This window comes from Microtus ochrogaster, linkage group LG8, assembly GCF_000317375.1.
Source record: "Microtus ochrogaster isolate Prairie Vole_2 linkage group LG8, MicOch1.0, whole genome shotgun sequence".
Taxonomy (NCBI): Eukaryota; Metazoa; Chordata; class Mammalia; order Rodentia; family Cricetidae; genus Microtus; species Microtus ochrogaster.
Window position 1 is genome coordinate 1,035,415 of NC_022033.1, and position 5,625 is coordinate 1,041,039.

A 5,625-nucleotide genomic window follows, 5' to 3' on the forward strand; every position below is an offset into this window, starting at 1 on the left:
AAGAAGGGAGGTCATCACACCAAGGTTGAAAAATTAGAAAACAAGTTAGCAAAACCAGGCAGGAAACGCCCACCCAAAGCCTACTGGAGCCAAGAGGGGTCTCTGGTATACGTGCAGAAGCATCCAGAGAGTCTGAAGATGGCCTGTGACCCCTGAGCGGAGGTTTACTATGGTATCCATGTGGTAGACTAGAGGCCTGCTGCCCCCTGCACACAGCCAGTTGGGATACTGACTCAAGCCCCCCACATTCCACAATCATCTGGGACATGGTGCTGTGGGACCTCCATATTGGAGATCTTTCCCTACAAAGATCCTTCTGTACTGGCCCCCAATTCCCAGACCTGAACACGGCCACCTCAAGACCAGCTCAAGGCCAGGTCCTCTCAGCACTTTCTTGGGACCCCCTTAACACCCTAGTGATGAACGCTATCCCTAGACTGTATACCCCATCCATGGTACCTCTGAAAGCTGCCCAAGGAGGGGATCCTGGGTCTCAACATGTCAGTCCAGCTCCCTAGGACGAGAAAGCCTGGGGTCTGCCTGGTGGTCCCTGCCCAGGGTGTCCTGCTAAAGGGACAGATCAGCTGTGGGCTCCGCGGCTGCGGGAGCTGGCCTGAGGTGATCAGCAGGCAACGCTATTATCATTACTCTGCTAATTAATTCCCAGCTCATTACATTTCCTGTGGCTAATTTGTACTCAGCTGATTTGATTAAACTCATCTCTATGCTAATAAATGTGTTTTCCATTTGTTTTAGTGGCTGAAGGAAGCGGGTTTGATATTTACATATTTTGACGTTTATCATTAAAATCATAGCATCTGAATTAATTTCACTCTGATTTGTAGGTTTGTAGAAGAAATCTTAAGTCGGGTAGACCCCTTGTTCTCTGTGCCCAGACAACCCTCTTGGCATGGGGTCTCTTTTCCGTCATGACCCATCCTGGGAGAATATCTTTCGGATGGAAATGTCAACCATGATTCTCCGCGGAGAGGCAGCTGTGTTTGGGGAATAGCACGAACTCTGCATTCACATTCCATCAGGCCCGACATGAGGGCCTGAGGAACTGGGAACAGAATTTCCTATACCAGCCTCATATTGAGACATCAGGGACAGGCGTCCACTGGCCTTCATCCAGTGTCTCCTGGCCTTGTGAAGTGGCTGCAGGCACAGCTCCTTCTTGTCCTGCTCTGTGTAGGTCTCCCCTGGACCTGCTGTCCTTGAATCTGCCAGGCTTGGAGAAGAACTGAGAAGAGACCAGTTTAAAATCCTTGCTTGGCATCGGGAGTGGGCGGGGCAGGAGGAGGCAGGGGGAGGGACGCATCTGCTCATGGTTACCAACCCTCAGTATGAGCGTCTGTGTCGCTCTCTACCGCCTCTCTTTCTCCCACTTCTACCAGACCTCTCTGCTTCATCTCAAGGTCCTCTTGATGAGCTTCTCCTTGTCAGTGCTGACCCCAACTGCTGGTTTTGGCTTCCATTTTGGTGTTGACCCCTTCTCTGGACCTCCCTCCCTGCTTGGGATCTGGCCTGAGAAAAGTCAAGAAGACCCCCTGTCTCAGCTTAGTCAGAGCTTCCCAGCCAACCCCTGTACCTGGGTATAAGAGTATAGGTGTTCAAGGCTCCGATGTAAGCGGATAGAGGTGGAACCTTGGGCTTCTCACACTCAGGATGGGAGTGAACGGTTACCCAGGCCAGCAGATGGCCAGTTGCCTGTGTGAGAATCCAGAAGCCAATGGAGCCGTGGCTTCGTGGCAGGCCTGGCAGGAGACGATGAGATAGGAAGGCAGGTTCTCTAGACACCAGGAGTTGAGCGGTGCTGGCGACTCCCAGACACAGAGAGAACTCGGTCAAGACAGAAGGAATTTACAAGAATTCCTCCCTGCAAGGACTGGGTGGGGCAGAAAGTGGAGCTACGAAGAAGTCAGGGAGGTGAGTCTTGGACCAGGGAAGAGATGTGGGCAGGGCTGGGAAGGAGGTTACGTGGGACCCGAGTTCAGGGCCAAGAGGGAAGGCAATGTGAGGAGGTGCTTGAGCCAGTTCCTTAGTCCTTCCTAGGCCAAGCCCCTAGAGGGAAGGGGGGGCCTCTTAAAATGGAAGCCAGGGTCAGCGGGTGGGGATCTCTGCAGCTATCAGGAGGACTCCAGACGGATCCACAGGCCTTGGGCAGGGTCTCCCACAGCAGAGTCTCAGGATGTCCTGGACACCTTTCAGGACCCAGTTGGGTGACATTAAACACTTTCATGGGGTCACTCCACAGGAACAGGTTTAGGTTTGAGGACAAGTGGCTCCACAGACTGAATCAATCTCCTACATTTCCTGCGGTGACCTTGAGCCTCAAGCTCTGTCCTGTCCCCTGCCACGCAGAAGAGGAGGCTCAGACATCCCAGAATGGCTGATTTGGCACTGTCTGAGGGAAGGTAGCTGTGTATCTGATTCCCCCACCTCTAGTAGGGGAGGGATAAGGGAGCCCTTCGAGACTCAGGTACAGGGGAGGAAGGATGTTAACAGTCCATGTCTGAGCTGTGACTGAGTGAACCCCAGTGATGTTTTATAAATGAGGGGACAGGGAGGTAAATAGACTTTAATCATCTCGGCTGCTTGAGGTCATACCCTTCTAACAGCCTGCACCTGCTTCAAGCCACAGTCAATCAGGGTCCCCAGCCTGTATACCCTTCTGGTCTACCTTCCTCCAGCCAGCCTCCCTGTCTAGTTCCAAATCTGGACACACAGGCTTTGCCAACCAGGCTTGATGGCCTTGAACTATGCTCCTCCCTGGCCCACCCGGGTCCATCTTCATGTTTATCAACCCCTCGAGACCGAGGACAAAGTCACAACAACAGGACAAAGGGCACAATGGGGCAGGCAGCTATAATATACACTCAACCAATGCAAGCACCCAAGCCAGGCTACAAAGCCTTGTTCTCTATTACAGCCTGGCCCTGCTTCCAAACAAAGACAGACTTCAGAGACATGAATATGACTTCATGCCGATTTCAGGAAAAACAGAGATATGCATCTGACTGAATCTCTTGTTTTACAGGGTGGGATGGGGGAAAGAGGGAAATGGTTTAGCCCCTTAGAGGCTACACTTCATGAATTGGTGTCTAGACCAGTTGAGCAGCCAAGTAGCATGGGTCTCCTCCTTATGTTAATAGAGTTTGGGGCTGCACCTAAAGGTATTCAGTATATGTTGGTTCTACCCATTTGCCTGGACCTCAACTCTAGAGGGTGTTAGACATTGAAAGCCATTTTCTCTAAGACTAACCAGATGAGGGGGTCTCCCTCCGATGTGGGAGGGAGCCAGGGAGAAAGAGGAGACCGAGAAGAGCCATCAAGGAAGACTCAAGGTCAGATAGAGGTTAGAAGAGAGGTGTGTCACCAAACTCATAGGGACAGGGCATCGGTCCAGTGCATCACAGCCAGTGAGGCCTTGGGATGCACACAAGGCCGGCAGAAGGAAGGGTGGGAGAGTGTTGTCAGCACCCTTGAGAGGGTCCCGCAAGCACACGCAGTGCACAGCAATGGTGTCCCAGCACTGTGGACTATAGAGAAGGCTGGGTCAAAAGCCTCAGACTGGTGACCGCACATCCCTCACTCCCAACCCTACCCCCATCCCCACTCCTGCTCTCTATAGGCAGAGCTGAGAGAGGCAAGGCAGCAACAGCTGACTTTGCCAGCAGCTTGGCAGGAATGCCAGGCCCAGCCTGTCTCCTTGTGATTCCTGGGAGTCGGCTTTTCTCCCTCAGGTCTTTCAGTCGCATGCGCCTGATGAGAACCTGTGATGGCAGCTTAGGAGCCCGAGGAGCAGAGCCTCTGACCAGAGCTTGGAGTCAAGAATTGTGCACGGAGCAGGCCCACAGCCCTCAGAAACTGATGTGGACGTATATAAGGCCTGTGTCCTCTAGCTACCACCTCTGCTGGTTGCAGGGAGCTTGATTTACCTCCTGGTCTACTACAGCGTCCCACCCCTGCTTAAGTGCCTATACCTATACCTACATCTATATTTCTGCATCTATACCTACAAGCAGAAAGAGATGACACCATGTGGTTATGTCTGAGTAAGGGCTTTGCCCATTATCAACATACTTTGTGCTTGCTGTCTCTTGTGGCAGGAAAGTCAAGAGCCTGGAGCGGTGTCTATGAATCCAATGTACACCAGATAGGAGTGGATGGGGTAGGTGTCGAGCCAGGAAGCCTGGGATGCTGGACCAGTGTTCCTGTGCTATCCATGGGCATTCATCTGTTGATCCAGGTAGCTGCTAGATGCTGGCAAGGGGAGAATCAGGTTGGCTTCTCTATCCACTGGCTTTCAGGACAGAGTAAGCAAGGTGGGTCCATGCTGCAGGAAGAGGGTACTTGGTGGAAGGAACTAGCCCATGGAGACATTAGTCCTGTATTCAGGGCCTCTTTCTGGGGTAATGGTATGGGACAATTCTGTATTCTGTCAATTATGTTTTAAATAAACGCTTATTGGCCAGTAGCCAGGCAGGAAATATAGGCAGGACAACCAGACAAGAAGTAGAGGCAGGTCAGTGAGAACCTTGGGAAGGAAGAAGCCCATTCCTCCGCAATCCTGTCTAGACACCAAAGAAGCAGGATGTGACTTGCCCTGCTGAAAAAGGTACTGAGCCATGTGGCTAACATAAATAAGAATAATGGGATAATTAAGTTATAAGAGCTAATACGAAGCCAGAGCTAATGGAGTTTATAATTTATGGAGACCTCTGTGTGATTCTTTGGGGCTAAGCGGCTGTGGGACCTGACAGACAGGATAGAAACCCCAACAAGCAGGCCCACATGTTACAGTGTAACCTTCCTTTCTCCACCTAAATGAAGTCAGCTCAAGCTCAGGGAATCAGCAGTCAGCATGGACTTATTTTGGTCTTATGGATCCCAGCCGCCATTCTTGGTGGCCTCTTTCTTCTGTCCCTCCTGAAACTTCAGGCGCTGGGTTTGCTCAATGTGTCTATGTCTCCAGCACACCAGCTTACCCTGCCTAAATGATCAGTTTTACCTTCTGCCTTCTTTATGAGCCTCTGATCCCTTGTTTTCTCAGGGACACAAGAGGCAAGCAAATCCCCTTCTGGGCGAGGGACAGTCAAGTGTGCCTAGGAATGTGCCTTTGTCATCACCAGCTAGTTCTGCAGATGTGCTCCGTTTTGACTTCCTTTCTGGGTGGACACACTCCTAGCCTCCCTTCCTGGGCTTTGATGCTAAAATCACCTCCATAGACATAGAAAGTCAGAGCAGGTACAGAGAGGAAACAGGCAAGGATACAGAGACCCAGGAGGGCAGGGGGAAAGTGGGCAAAGACCATGAATTTTATGCCAGTCTTGGCTTCCGTATCTGATGCCAGCTCTACACATCCTAGCCTGTGCCACGAGTGACTTCAGGACCCAGCTCCCAATCATGGTACTTACTTCGTGGTAAGTCCATCACGAAGGCAGGCAGCGAGGACTGCAGCCCCGCCCCACCACCTAGTATGCTGACTGTGAGCAGGAGAAACACGGCCGTGGGACAGAGCTTGGAGAACGTCAGGCGTGTGGCTTCATTTCTTGTTTGACGCCTTGATTCAACACAGCACTTACCAGTCTGGGTAAAGAACAAAACCACAAAAGGATGTCC